Source organism: Mauremys reevesii, unplaced genomic scaffold (assembly GCF_016161935.1).
Source record: "Mauremys reevesii isolate NIE-2019 unplaced genomic scaffold, ASM1616193v1 Contig135, whole genome shotgun sequence".
Lineage (NCBI taxonomy): Eukaryota > Metazoa > Chordata > Testudines > Geoemydidae > Mauremys > Mauremys reevesii.
Window position 1 is genome coordinate 76,636 of NW_024100755.1, and position 15,786 is coordinate 92,421.

The 15,786-nt window shown below is 48.1% G+C and overlaps 1 non-coding gene across 1 annotated transcript; it reads left to right on the forward strand.

Moving 5' to 3' along the window:
* The first annotated feature begins 2,100 nt into the window (after positions 1-2,100).
* Positions 2,101-2,182, forward strand: TRNAS-ACU. The gene has a single exon. It is a non-coding gene; the product is annotated as a tRNA-Ser (tRNA).
* Positions 2,183-15,786: the final 13,604 nt, after the last annotated feature.

A 15,786-nucleotide genomic window follows, 5' to 3' on the forward strand; every position in this document is an offset into this window, starting at 1 on the left:
CACACACTCACTGTTTCCACACTGCAGTTGGAAAGCAGCTGGCAATCTAGTAGGATGCCCATGCAACAATGGGAGAGAGAAACCTGCATCACTGAAAGTACAACCATGGAGACACCACACACCAGCCTTCCCTGCCTAGCAAGACTCAAACCTCCACAGAAAGACCCCTATATTGTTATACCGCAGCTCCCTAAGGCCTCAGCCACAACCACTTAACACGGGAGCCTTTCTACACTCGGGTTCTGTTCTCACTGAACGGTCATTTCTAATGGTTTGCTCAGACCAGCTTCCCCAGCACACTCACTGCTGTGCAGCTCTGTACGTGTGGCCATGGCTGAGCAGCAAGAATTCCTGCCCATTTCCCTACTGGCTGGAGCATGGCTAGAGTGTGTTTGTGGTTAATGACGTTGCTGTAGATTGTTTGTTTCCTGCCTTGGCAATTCAGACAGTCCCTTTCCCCAACATATCTCCAGCACATCCGAGCTCCCTGCATCCATGTCACGTTCCTCAGCCGGGCTGCATCAGGGGAGGGCAGAGAGCAGCAGCTTCTGATGCTCCCCTCCCAGCACAGCCCAGGTTGGATGGGGACAGTGACCAGGACCCATGGAGCACATAGTGTTGCTCCTTGCTCCCCCCAACCCTCTATGGGGCCACGGAGGGACGCTGGGGGTGGGTGAGCTGTATCTTTGTGTCAACACTTGCCCCATCCCCCACAATGTTCCCCCACTGTGTCCAAGCAGGGCGAAATGTGGGAGCCCCCCAGGAAGCCGTGTCTGACACTACACTGGCAGTGTGCACCTTTGCACTGCCGCAGGGTGCTTCTTTGAACACCGAGTGCCCCGCAGATCTGCGGCCCATGGAAAAGTCTCCCCATGTCGTCCCAAGCGCTAGAGGAGCTCCCATCCCCTGCTTTGGCCCAGGGGCTGCAGCAGGGACACTGAGCTTCTCTGGTCTCAGGGCTGCAGCGGGGGGGGGGGGAGGAGTAAATGAGTGAGCAGGGTGGGGCCAGTGGGGAAGGGGTGAAACAGAGGTGCCCAGTGGATGGGGCCGTGGGTGGAAGGCATGGAAGGGTTGAAAGAGGGCAGGGCCGCAGGCAGAAGTGTTTGGGGCCATGGTTCTGGTGCCAGCGCTGCTGCCCCTGTTCTCCCTTTCCCTGGATTTTGGCATCACTAGCCCCTGCTTAGCCAGTAGGGTTCAGTGGTCCCCAAAATGTGGGGCATGATTCCTAGGGAGACACAGAGGAACATTTATGGGGGCACCTCAGGGCCCAAGCCAAGCCCCATGGAGGGCAAGGAGGGAGCACCACTCAGCCCCAGCTCCTCCCCAACCCCACCCTCAGCCTGGGCCCCTGACTCCCAGCGCAGCCTCGACCCCCTTACCCCTGTCTGCACCCCTCTCCTCAGCAAGCAACAGCCCCACTCCCAGCCCCGGTTTTTGACTGCGGCTTCCGAGGGGCCACAGCCATGGATAAGAGGGCACAGTGTGAAATGTTTGGGGACCACTGGTTTAGGGTGATTGTTGTGTATTTGGTTGTCATGGATTTTGTTACTATGGCAACTGAGTTAGACTATTAAGGGATAGCTCAGCCGGTTTCAACCGGCTGAGTGAACTCTCTGTCTCTGTAAATAAAATGGAGGTTTTGGTTAGCTGTCTGCTCTCTGGCCTCAAGTGATTGCTTCCTACACCGGCTGCCCCAAGGATATAACAGTGATGTTCTCAATCACTTCTACAAAGTCCAATAAAAGCTATTCCTCACCCACCCACCCCTCCATCAGGACTGACTAGGTATGTTCTGCTGCCCTTCACTCATGCAGGAAGGATAATAACATTTCATTCCACTCAATCCTAAAGTGATTTGTAACCCACCACCAGCCGAAACTGGTCATTTTGGGAAAGTGGCCCCATCATGCTGCATACCTAGGCAGAGTAGGTGAGTCTGTGCAAACACGGTCTGTTCCTGAAGTCTTTCCCCCAGCTCCTCACTAGATGTGAGGGGGGAGCTCATTCAGCCCCTGCTTCCGCTTAGTATTTAAAAACTCCTTATTGTCCCTATCTCTGCTGGCCTTAGATTCCTCCTCCTGTCTTTTTTTTGACAGTTCTGATGAGGTGGCAGAGTGGTTAAGGTGGTGGACTACTAATCAATTGTGCTCTGCACACATGGGTTTGAATCCCATTTTCATCGGATACATTTAGTCTTCACCCCTCCTTTGTAGACAACCATCTCCCCCCTTTGGTACAATGACAGATCAAACAATGTTGCTTCTTGCAAACAAAAACCTTCTCAGAAACTCAGATTCCCCCCTTGCTTTAAATAAAATGTCTAAATCCCAGATTTCTTAAAAAAAAAAATCTCTAGTCCCGTATTTCTTAGTTTTTATCTCAAAAGGTAACATCCTCATCATCTCCCCCAAACACCCCGGGACCTCCCCCAAATAATTGAAATACTCCCATCCTGAGCAAGGCTACAACAGTGAACCACAGCTAGTGTCTAGGCCAAAGCTGTTCTGAAGGAGGCAACTCCAAAATTTTCTCCCTGCTTCCCTTGGCAAGGTCTGACTGAGAAAACAAAATTCCCCAAACTGAAAATTTTCTGCTGAGAACCCAATACTAGTCTGTTTGGGGACTTTGGTTTGAATGTATTAATATTATTCTCTTCTGATTTCTGATCAGTTCAGTCTTTGTCCTCCAGGTGTGTTTCCAGCTGCTGAGTTGTGGGGGAGAGAGGCCAAGTCATGATGTCTCTTCCCCTCTTTCATAGTTTCTTCCAACTTGCTAGGAAGCTCCTTAGCTACGACATGAGTCAAGCAGTGTCCTTTGTCGCTGTGCTATCTCGGAGAAGCCTGCATTGTACACGGTTCCTGGGATAGTCCTTGGCAGTGTGGATCCCTTTAATGGGCCAGCAGCGAGTCTGGCTCCTCCATTGTCACACCAGAAAGGCTGGCGATGGGCATTTCCCAACCCATATCTCAGTAACACACACAGGCCTTGGCTACACTTGCAAATTTGCAGCGCTGCAGCAGGGTGTGAAAACACACCCTCTCCAGCGCTGCAAATTGCGGCGCTGCAAAGCGCCAGTGTGGTCAAAGCCCCAGCGCTGGGAGCGCGGCTCCCAGCTCTGTCCGTTATTCCCCACAGGGAGGTGGAGTGCGGACAGCGCTGGGAGAGCTCTCTCCCAGCGCTGGCGCTTTGACTACACTTAGCGCTTCAAAGCGGCAGCGCTTTGAAGTGCAAGTGTAGCCAAGCCCACAGAGCAAAACTTCATAACTTCCCAACCAATGCGAGCACACACAATCCAACACGATATTAATGTTCAACAGATCGAGACTTTTGAAATGATACCTCACCAGGCAGACTTTGTACAAACCATCTCATCATCATATGAGAGTGGTGAATATGGGGCTTCCAGGCGCTGCTTTGAGCACAGAGTGCCACACCTGGGCTTCCATTGCAATGGAGATGTAACCTTAGAGTCCATCTCTCCTGGGATAAAGATGGCAGCAGGGCTGGCCTGGGTCATCTGACTTGGGCTCCTGGAGCTAAAGCAGAGGGGCAGATATTTGTGTTCATGCTGAAGCCTGGGTTCAGAAACCCTCACCCCTCGTGGGGCCTCAGAGGTTGGGCTCAAGCCCATATGTCTGCACTGTAATTTTATAGTCTTGCAGCCCAAGCCCCATTACCCTGTGTCAGCTGACCTGGGCTTTGAGACAGGTGCCCTGGATGTGTTAATCACAGTGTAGACACAACATTAGGCTACGTCTCCAGTGCAATGAAACACCCTCGGTTGGCCCGTGTCGGATTAGTCAGGGTCATGCAGCTTGGCCTGGAGTAAAGTTGCAGTGTCCGTGTCTGGGCTCAGGCTCAGTCCCCTGGTCTAGGAGCCCAGAAGGGTGGGAGGGAGTTTAGCGAGTGGAAATGGTAAAACCGCAGGGAAGTATTACCATGGACTCATGGCATTTTTCCATTGGTCTGTCTGCTCTGGAGCAGGGACAATAACACGTCCTGCTGCTTTCGTTATTTCAAAGGGTGGTTTAGGATTTTCATTCTCAGACACTGGGCACAAAGCAGGACTCAACCCTCGGCATAAACTAAATGAGCTGCCCACAGATTCTGGCAACTGCAATGAGCCATTTGGTGTGAGAGCTCAGACCTGCCCCTGTCCCAGTTTTGGTGTCCTCATTAGAAAAACATGTTGTGAAATTGGAGCTGGGGCAGCAAAGAGCCACCAAATGTTCTGAGGGCTGGAGAAAAATGCCTTCTAGTGAGCTACTGAATGAGCTCAACCTGTTTAGCTTATCAAAAGATTGAAAGGTGACGTCATTGAAGTGTTGAAGGACCTTAATCGAGAGAAAAGATTGGGTATTAAAGCAGAGAAAGGCATAACAAGCCCCAATGGCTGGACGGTGAAAAGAGACAAATTCATATTACAACTAAGGCACAAATATTCAACAGTGAAGATGATTCACCACAGGAACAAGCTATCAGGGAAAGCGGTGGATTCTCCATCTCCTGATGTCATTTAATGAAGACTAGATGCCTTTCTGGAATGTGTTTGCCCGAAAAGTAGCTATTGTGTCATACAGGAGGCCTGTGATAAGCCTGAAAAACTGAGTGTAGCATTGGGAGCAGTGTCTGATGTTTTCCTGTCCAGCCGGCTTGCTTCCTAGAACGAACGCTCCTTGAGAGGGGTGATCCACAGGGAGTAGCTCAAGCCTCCAAAGTGCCTGGCCAGGGGCAGGACATTAGCACAGCAAGGGAGGGGTGTGGCAGTGGCATCACAAAGGCCTTTTGCAGAACCTCAGACTATTGGTCAAAGGTGGTGGGGAGGTGGTGACCTCACAGAGAGATGCTGACATCAGCCAGGCAGGAGAGGGGCGAGGGGCCAGGGAAACCTCAGAGACCCTGTGGCTTTGCTTCAGCAAGTCTCCTTCTCCAGGTCTCTCTCTGAGGACAGAGAGAGTATTCGGGTTCATGTACGTGAGCGCCAGGAGGAAGCTCTTTCGAGTTTTCTCCGTCCCTTTTAGTGATTTTACTAGAAAACAGCCGTCCCTGTTTAGAAGGTAAGAGCCTCCTCAAGGTTTGAAACCTGTTCAGTCTGATCCATCTGGTGACAGTTGAATTCTAGGCATGGAAAACACGAGCTTAAGGAGGCCGAATTTTATTCTGCTCCTGGGATTTTGTCCCTTAGAATCACTGGGGACATTGGGGTTTGTCTTTTTTGTTTCACCTCTTCCTCCATCTCTCCCTCCTTTCTCTTTGTCTCTTGCTTCTTTTGTCCTTTTTCCTGTTCCCCTCCCAACACCAGGAGGTGCGTGTCATGGAGGAGTGCTCTACAGCTTCCACTGTGGGAGGTCCACCCAAAAATGTGGGGCTGAATTAGTACTCAGCCAATCAGGGCCGGATTAATCTTTTGTGGGCCCCAGCACCAAACGTTTCTGTTCCCCTCCTAATACCAGGAGCGGGGTGTGTGTGTGTTGCGGGGGAGTGCTCTGCACCTCCCACTGTGGGAGGTCCACCCAAAAATGTGGGGCTGAAATAGTGCTCGGGCAGTGATCCCCACCGGTGACCTGGGCCATCCATTGGGCTCTCTGGTGAGAACCTTCAGCCTCCCGTCCTCAGTCTCTACCCTGATTGGCTGAGCAGGGGGTTACTGATAGGAAGGAGACTCAGGTGCTTGTTGTTCTCTTTGAAGACCAAGTAAATAAGTCAGAACCAGTCATATGTTTGACAAATTTTCCTGCTTCTCTGCATTAATTGTCTCTGAGCAGTTCATGATTCTCTCTAACATTGAGAACTGGTTAAAAGACAGGGAACAAAGGGTAGGAATAAATGGTAAATTCTCAGAATGGAGAGGGGTAACTAGTGGTGTTCCCCAAGGGTCAGTCCGAGGACCAATCCTATTCACCTTATTCATAAATGATCTGGAGAAAGGGGTAAAAAGTGAGGTGGCAAAGTTTGCAGATGACACTAAATTGCTCAAGATAGTTAAGACCAAAGGAGACTGTGGAGAACTTCAAAAAGAGCTCACACAACTAAGTGATTGAACAACAAAATGGCAAACGAAATTTAATGTGGATAAATGTAAAGTAATGCACATTGGAAAAAATAACCCCAGCTATACATACAATATAATGGGGGCTAATTTAGCTACAACAAATCAGGAAAAAGATCTTCGAGTCATCATGGATAGTTCTCTGAAGATGTCCACACAGTGTGCAGAGGCAATCAAAAAAGCAAACAGGATGTTAGGAATCATTAAAAAGGGGATAGAGAATAAGACGGAGGATATATTATTGCCCTTATATAACTCCATGGTACACCCACATCTTGAATACTACGTACAGATGTGGTCTCATCTCAAAAAAGATATACTGGCATTAGAAAAGGTTCAGAGAAGGGCAATTAAAATGATTAGGGGTCTGGAACGGGTCCCATATGAGGAGAGATTAAAGAGGCTAGAACTTTTCAGCTTGGAAAAGAGGAGACTAAGGGGGGACATGATAGAGGTATATAAAATCATGAGTGATGTGGAGAAAGTAGATAAGGAAAAGCTATTTACTTACTCCCATAATACAAGAACTAGGGGCCACCAAGTGAAATTAATGGGCAGCAGGTTTAAAACAAATAAAAGGAAGTTCTTCTTCACACAGCGCCCAGTCAACTTGTGGAACTTCTTGCCTGAAGAGGTTCTGAAGGCTAGGACTATAACAGGGTTTAAAAGAGAACTGGATAAATTCATGGAGGTTAAGTCCATGAATGGCTATTAGCCAGGATGAGTAAGGAATGGTGTCCCTAGCCTGTTTGTCAGAGGGTGGAGATGGATGGCAGGAGAGAGATCACTTGATCATTACCTGTTAGGTTCACTCCCTGGGCTGCTTCTGCTCTACAACTATGATTGTCTTTTTACACCAAAATCACTAACTTGAGCAGCCAATTCCATGTACAGTCCTAGTGGATGTAAGACACAGGTAGCTTTTGCCTCAGGGTAGCTTGGCGGCATCAACCCTCTCTCCCCGACCTGGAGCTGATGAACATTCCTGGCTGGAGGGACACACGCTCCTATGAGTCAAAAGGAAAGGAGTTGATAGAAAAGATCACAGGACTGACCCCAAAGAAGGGGGAGCTGCAAAAGGCAGAAGGAGGCAATTCATCTGGGGGAGCTGAGAGACCACGGTGAAGATGGTGCAGAGATCACTATACTGGAATTAGCAAATGTGATTTTTTTAAAAAACAAATCTTTGGCCAGCCCTAATCAAGGCATTTCTTACAGTTCTCTCCCATTTGGATTTTCTGATATCTAATAGGGAATGACCTTTGATTGAAGCTTTTCCCAAATGCAGAGCATGTGTAGGGTCTCTCTCCACTGTGAATTCTACGATGTCTGACAAGGTCTGGGCACTCAATGAAGCTTTTCCCGCACTCAGAGGATGTGTAGGGTCTCTCTTGTGTGGATTCTAAGATGTACGATAAGGTCTGAGCTCCATTTGAAGCTTTTCCCGCACTCAGAGCATGTGTAGGGCGTCTCTCCGGTGTGGATTCTACGATGTTTGATAAGGTCTGAGCTCCGATTGAAGCGTTTCCCGCACTCAGAGCATGCGTAGGGCGTCTCTCCAGTGTGGATTCTACAATGTGTGATAAGGTCTGAGCTCCAACTGAAGCTTTTCCCACATTCCGAGCATGTGTGGGGCTTCTCTCCTGTGTGGATTCTATGATGTTTGATAAGGGTTGATCTCCGACTGAAGCTTTTCCCACACTCAGAGCATGTGTAGGGCAGCTCTCCTGTGTGGATTCTACGATGTGTGATAAGGTGTGAGCTCTGATTGAAGCTTTTCCCACACTCAGAGCATGTGTAGGGCGTCTCTCCAGTGTGGATTCTACGGTGTGTGATAAGCTTTGAGCTGCAACTGAAGCTTTTCCCACACTCAGAGCATGTGTAGGGCAGCTCTCCTGTGTGGATTCTACGATGTGTGATAAGGTGTGAGCTCTGATTGAAGCTTTTCCCACACTCAGAGCATGTGTAGGGCATCTCTCCAGTGTGGATTCTACGATGTTTGATAAGGTTTGAGCTGCAACTGAAGCTTTTCCCACACTCCGAGCATGTGTAGGGCAGCTCTCCTGTGTGGGTTATCTGATGTGCGATAAGGGTAGAGCTCTGATTGAAGCCTTTCCCACACTCAGAGCACATGTAGGGTCTCTCTCCTCTGTGGATTCTCTGATGTGTGAAAAGGTCTGAGCTCTCATTGAAGCTTTTCCCACACTCATGCCATGTGTAGCGTGTCTCTTCCAAGTTGATTCTCTTGTGTGTAATAAGGTCTGAGAGGCTACTTAAGTTTTCCTCTGGACTCTGCTGAGTCTCACAGGCTTTTTCTTTTTCTGGCAGTGCACAACTCCCGGAAACATTCCCTTTGGGTCTTCCTGATAACATCCCATGTGATTCTACTTGCTCAGCATCTTCCTGCTGGGGATTCTCCTCATTCTCACTCACCATCCCAACACCTGATGGGAGACAGAGAGAATCCAGACATAGGTCACTCCCTGCGCCAGAGAGAAAGGAAATCTCAGAGACAGGAAGGGAAAAAGGGATGAACAAACCAAAATATGTGTGGGAGAGATCAAACCTATCAGGAGCTCATTTTCCCCACACCCTTCCCCAGAGGAGAGAGGAAGGGATCAGTTCTGGGTGTGTATCTCACCACAACACTCAGGGGAAAGCGAGATTGGGGAGGGACCTGCTGCCAGTTGTCAGTTAGGGTAGGTGGGAAGCCGTGAGTGACATCTGCCTAATGATTCCACATCTGAAGGGAACAATCCTGAACTTGGAGAGCTCACAAGGTCTTTGTAGGGCATCCCAAATGTTTCCTGTATTCATGGACAGTTTTTGAGATGGTTTAACCAATCCCTCACCTGTGCAGGCAGCTCTTGGGAGCACTTCTTTCTCAGAGCCCTGAAGGTCTGGGACCCACGGCTCTTCCCCTCGTTCCAGCTGCGAGATCACATCAGGTTTGGAAACTGGAAACCCTACGTCAGGTAAAGAAAACAAGGGAGGTCAGTGGAATTTGTGGGATACTTGTCACAAAGAATAGTCCACGGTTTTAACCCCAGATCATTTTTAAGCAGTAACGTCCCAAGGCTGGCTTCCTTGGCTCAAAGTGGCAGGAGAGTTATTATTATTATAAATCATATGCATTACCTTAGTGCCTAAGGACCAGCTAACAGTGGATCCCCATTGTGCTAGGCAAAGTACAAACACAGAATAGTAGATGGCCCATGCCCTGAACGATTTACAATCTAACTAGACAAGACAACCACAGAATGGGGGAAGGGGTAGAACCACCAGATAACGAAATAGATCTTAAGATGCTTAAAGAAAATTTAGTTTGATAGCATCCTGTCCGGCAAGAAATCACTTATCAACGGTTGTGGTACCCTCATTTCTGTATTGTTTTATCTTTATGTCCACCACTTTTCTGGTTCTCTAATTGTTTCTGCCTGCGGTATAATTAATTTTGCTGGGTGTAAGTTAATTAGGGTAGTATGTATTGTATGTATGCTTCACTCAGCAAAACTGAGATCCTCCCATGGACAGGTGACAATTATGCCACTGCTTGCATCCGAAGAAGTGGGTATTCACCCACAAAAGCTCATGCTGCAAAACATCTGTTAGTCTATAAGGTGCCACAGGATTCTTTGCTGCTTCTACAGAACCAGACTAACACGGCTACCCCTCTGATAATTATTCCCTTGTCTCTGTCGGGTATTCCATTGATGTAGGTTGGTCCCAGCCTGTCCTTAATGACCCATTCATATCACCCCAAGACAGCTCCGTGACAAAACACCTCATGTCTCCTCCTCTTTATAATCATGGCAATACCAACCACAGAGGGAAACTGAGGTGTGTATTGGCATCATAGAAGTATCACCAAAATTCCTGCCTCTATAACACACACACGGCTCACAGCCCCTGGAGAGAAAGCAAAGCACGGGAACTGGAGGTTAGTCCAGTGAACACAGTGGAGGACAAGCTGCAATCCTCACACCCTGGTCAAACAGGAGAGGCAGGTGGGTCCCCACCCATAGAGAGGGGCTGGCTAGAGGCCTGATACCCAAGAGGCCATTGCTTGAGCAGACCATGGAGGCAGTTCAAAGGCTTCGCTACCCCAGAACTGTGACATCGCAAAAGCAGATTTGGGGGAATTAGGAAACCTAGTGACTCAGGTGTAATGGGAGGGAGAATTAAACTCCCCCAGTGTGTGGAGAAGGCTGGGGAATTAAACACTAAAATTCAGAAGCAACAGCCCCTAATTCTTCCAGAAAAGGAGAGTGTAAGAAACAAGAACTGGGCCACGCAAGCTCCGGAGGGACAGGCTCAGAGATCCAAGGAGCCTGGAGGGAAGACAGCTTGTGGCTGCTGCAGATGGGGAGAGGGGGGGACAAGACTCTCCAAACTCTCACTCCTGTTGACCCCGACCTGATTTTATCATCTACGACCACCATGTCTTGTGGGCAATTTTATACTTGCTAGAGGGAAAATGTCATGATCACAATATTGCTTATTAGCTTGGAACATGCGTGGAGGGGCAAGGAGGCGATGCAGGTCTACACTACAGCCGGGATCGACGCTCTGAGATTGATCCACCCATGGTCGATTTACCGGGTGTAGTAAACACTCGCTAAATCGACTGCAGATCCCTCTCCAGTCGCCCCCTGTACTCTATCCAGATGAGAAGAGTAAAGTAAGTCGACCTCCTGCAGCGTACGCCCTGTGGTAACGCGATCTAAGGTACGCTGACTCCAGCTACTTTATTCACGTAGCTGGAGTTGCGCAGCGTAGGTCGACTGACTGCAGTAGTGTAAACATAGCCAAAGCTTGCTACAGTTAAGGGCCGTATATTAGGTGGAGGCTTTGTGGGAGTAGTTATGCTGAAGTCTGGGATTTATCTGCATAGGCCTAAGGAGAGAATCCCAAGTCAGATATTTTGCACCCTGATTTTGAGAAACTAACGAGTAACCACAAACAGGTGCAATACCCACAGGATTCTGAAAGCGGGGGTGGGCTTTAGCAATTAGGTTGCTATGCAGTATCTCAGCAGTTGGACGCATTCATATATTGGAATTATTAATAACTAAGTGATGTAAATCATGAGTATTAATGCTTGATGCTAAATTATGGACTTCCCAAAGGCAGGAACAAACCATCCCGATGTGTAGGAAGAAAAGTAAATATGGCAGGCGACCAGCTTGGCTTAACAGTGAAATCCTTGCTCGTCTTAAACACACAAAAAACAGCTTACAAGAAGTGGAAGATTGGACAAATAACCAGGGAGGAGTATAAAAGTATTGCTCAGGCATGCAGGAGTGAAATTAGGAAGGCCAAATCACACTTGGAGTTGCAGCTATCCGGAGATGTTAGGAGTAACAAGAAGGGTTTCTTCAGGTATGTTAGCAACAAGAAGAAAGTCTAGGAAAGTGTGGGCCCCTTGCTGAATGAGGGAGGGAACCTAGTGACAGAGGATGTGGAGAAAGCTAGTGTACTCAATGCTTTTTTTGCCTCTGTCTGCACAGACAAGGTCAGCTCCCAGACAGCAGCACTCTGCAGCACGGTAAGGGGAGGAGGTGACCAGCTCTCTGTGGAGAAAGTAGTAGTTCGGGACTACTTAGAAAAGCTGGATGAGCACAAGTCCATGGGGCCGGATGCACTGCATCCGAGGGTGCTAAAGGAGTTAGCCGATGAGATTGCAGAGCCATTGGCCATTATGTTTGAAAAATCATGACGATCGGGGGAAGTCCCGGATGACTGGAAAAAAGCTAATGTAGTGCCCATCTTTAAAAGAGGGAAGAAGGAAGATCCAGGGAACTACAGGCCAGTCAGTCTCACCTCAGTCCCTGGAAAAATCATGGAGCAGGTCCTCAAGGAATCAATTTTGAACCACTTAAAGGAGGGGAAAGTGATCAGGAACAGGCAGCATGGATTCACCAAGGGCAAGTCATGCCTGACTAACCTAATTGCCTTCTATGATGAGATAACTGGCTCTGTGGATGAGGGGAAAGCAGTGGATGTGCTATTTCTGGACTTTAGCAAAGCTTTTGATACAGTCTCCCACAGTATTCTTGCCAGCAAGTTAAAGAAGTGTGGGCTGGATGAATGGACGGTAAGGTGGATAGAAAACTGGCTAGATGGTCGGGCTCAACGGGTAGTGATAAATGGTTCCATGTCTAGTTGACAGCTGGTATCAAGTGGAGTGCCCCAAGGGTTGGTCCTGGGGCCGGTTTTGTTCAATATCTTCATTAATGATCTGGAGGATGGCGTGGATGGCACCCTCAGCAAGTTTGCAGATGACACTAAACTGGGAGGAGTGGTTGATACGCTGGAGGGTAGGGATAGGATACAGAGGGACCTGGACAAATTAGAGGATTGGGCCAAAAGAAATATGATGAGGTTCAACAAGGACAAGTGCAGAGTCCTGAACTTAGGACGGCAGAATCCCATGCACTGCTACAGACTAGGGACCGAATGGCTGGGCAGCAGTTCTGCAGAAAAGGACCTAGGGGTTACGGTGGACGAAAAGCTGAATATGAGTCAACAGTGTGCCCTTGTTGCCAAGGCGGCTAATGGCATTTTGGGTTGTATAAATAGGGGCATTTCCAGCAGATCGAGGGATGTGATCATTCCCCTCTATTCAGCACTGGTGAGGCCTCATTTGGAGTACTGTGTCCAGTTTTGGGCCCCACACTACAAGAAGGATGTGGATAAATTGGAGAGAGTCCAGCGGAGGGCAACAAAAATGATTAGGGGGCTGGAGCACATGACTTATGAGGAGAGGCTGAGGGAACTGGGATTGTTTAGCCTGCAGAAGAGAAGAATGAGGGGGGATTTGATAGCTGCTTTCAACTATCTGAAAGGGGGTTCCAAAGAGGATGGATCTAGACTGTTCTCAGTGGTAGAAGATGACAGAACAAGGAGTAATGGTCTCAAGTTGCAGAGGGGGAGGTTTAGGTTGGACATTAGGAAAAACTTTTTCACTAGTACGGTGGTGAGGAACTGGAATGGGTTACCTAGGGAGGTGGTGGAATCTCCTTCCTTAGAGGTTTTTAAGGTCAGGCTTGACAAAGCCCTGGCTGGGATGATTTAGTTGGGTTTGGTCCTGCTTTGAGCAGGGGGTTGGACTAGATGACCTCCTGAGGTCTCTTCCAACCCTGAGATTCTATGATTCTATGAAACTGAACAGAAATAAAACCGGAGTGTAGGCTCTAAAGCTTGGGTAGGGATTCGGGGGTCTGGGATTCCCCACAGCTCCAGATCCCTAAACCTCTCCTCCCTCCCACTGACCCACCCAGCCCACGTCCTGGGTGCCCTTCCTCCACACTCCCCTCCTCTTCATCCCATTACTCTCAGCCTGCACCACCTCCCGGCACCTTGGGAACTTCTTGCCTTTCCTCCTCGTCTCTCACAACCTCATCCCTCCCTGCTGCTTCTTAGCTCTAACCCTGCACACACCCTCCCCATGTCCTGGCACCCCAGAATTATCTACTCCCTGCTTCTCCTCCCCTCCCATAGCTCTGTTTTCCCTTCACTCGTGGGGTCCTGAATGTCAACATTATACGCTCTCCTATCAAAAACAACAAGGAGTCCAGTGGTGGCACCTTAAAGACTAACGGATTTATTTGGGCATCAGCTTTCGTGGGTAAAAAACTTCACTTCTTTAGCTGCATCTCCTATCAAAAGAGGAGCTCATCTGCCTGTCACACAAGCCAGGCATGAGTCATACACCTATTTACTTTAGAATTTTACAGTCAGCAGATTTTCCTATTGAAAAGGCATCAAAGCTACAGTTATTAATGTAGTTACTAACGTAGCCAATAAGGATGCATTCAATGCAATTTTAAAATGACTGACAGCACCAAAAAAGGCACATGTCCAAAAATGATACTTATGTATGGGAGGTAAGGCAAAAAAGGGGGGCAAGGAAACTTGTCAAGACTTGTATGACAAATCAAGGTATAAAGTTATCACTACTCGGGTTCTTTAGAGACCCCACAGCTTCTAATAACGCAGGGGACAGGACTCCTCACCCAGCAAGACCACCGTCTCATAGTTCTCCTGCATGACATCCCTGTAGAGGGCTCTCTGAGCGGGGTCCAGCAGAGCCCATTCCTCTCTGGTGAAATACACAGCCACCTCCTCGAAGGTCACTGGCACCTGAAAGAGAAAGAGTCCAACACTCAGTACCTGCAGCCCCACTCACAGTCCCATTACTCACAGAACAGCAGCACCAGGTAAATGGAAGCTCCGCGAGGCACATGTTAACTGAGTCCCACCCCACCTTGTCTAGAGCATCCAGGAGGCATCAGAGGGTAGAAAAAGAGAAACTTTGTGTTTCTCAGCTGACAGACGGAGGCAGGGTCTTCACATTTATCACATACCTACTAGCCAGAGCTTTATATAGGAGATATATGCTGGTGTCTCCCTGATAGGAATGCCAACACTCTCCAAATAAAATATATGGAAGAAAGGGGAAGTCAGTAGTAAAGAATTTAAGTGAGAAGGTCAGAATTGTAGACAACTGGCTATAAGAAATCAATGGAAATACGAAGGAAGTTTTTAAAAGTATATTAAGTACAAAATTAATCCTAACAATGGTAGTGGTAAATGACTAGATGGAAATGGCAGAATTATAAAAAATAATGCAGAAGAGGTAAAAGTCCTCAACAAATATTTCTCTCCTGGATTTGAAGAAAAACAGATGCTGTAACTCATATCATAAGATGTTGACGATGACACTCTTTCCATTCCAACAAGAACTCACGAGGACGTTAAACAGCAGCTATTAAAGTTAGACATGTTTAAATCAGCAGGTCCAGATAACTTGTATCCAAGAGTTTTAAAAGGCTTGGTGGAGCGGGTACCCATAGCAGTGCCTCTGTGTGACAACATCTTTATGGATGACTTAGAACAACGCTTCCTTAGCTCTCGTTCCCTAACGCCCCTACTCTACTTACGTTACATTGATGACATCTTCATCATCTGGACCCATGGAAAGGAAGCCCTTGAGGAATTCCACCATGATTTCAATAATTTCCATCCCACCATCAACCTCAGCCTAAACCAATCCACACAAGCGGTCCATTTCCTAGACACTACTGTGCTAATACGCGATGGTCACATAAACACCACCCTATACCAGAAACCCACTGACCGCTATACTTACCTACATGCCTCCAGCTTCCATCCACGACACACCACACGATCCATTGCCTACAGCCAAGCTCTAAGATACAACCACATTTGCTCCAAGCCCTCAGACAGAGATAAACACCTACAAGATCTCTATCAAGCATTCTTAAAACTACAATACCCATCTGCTGAAGTGAAAAAACAGATTGACAGAGCCAGAAGAGTACCCAGAAGTCACCTACTACAGGACAGGCCCAATAAAGAAAACAACAGAACGCCACTAGCCATCACCTACAGCCCCCAACTAAAACCTCTCCAGCGCATCATCAAAGATCTACAACCTATCCTTAAAGATGATCCCTCATTCTCACAGATCTTGGGAGACAGGCCAGTCCTCGCTTGCAGACAGCCCCCCAAACCTGAAGCAAATACTCACCAGCAACCACACACCATACAACATAAACACTAACCCAGGAACCTATCCTTGCAACAAAGCCCGATGCCAGCTCTGTCCACATATCTATTCAAGTGACACCATCATAGAACCTAATCACATCAGCCACGCCATCAGGGGCTTGTTCACCTGCACATCTACCAATGGGATATATGCCATCATG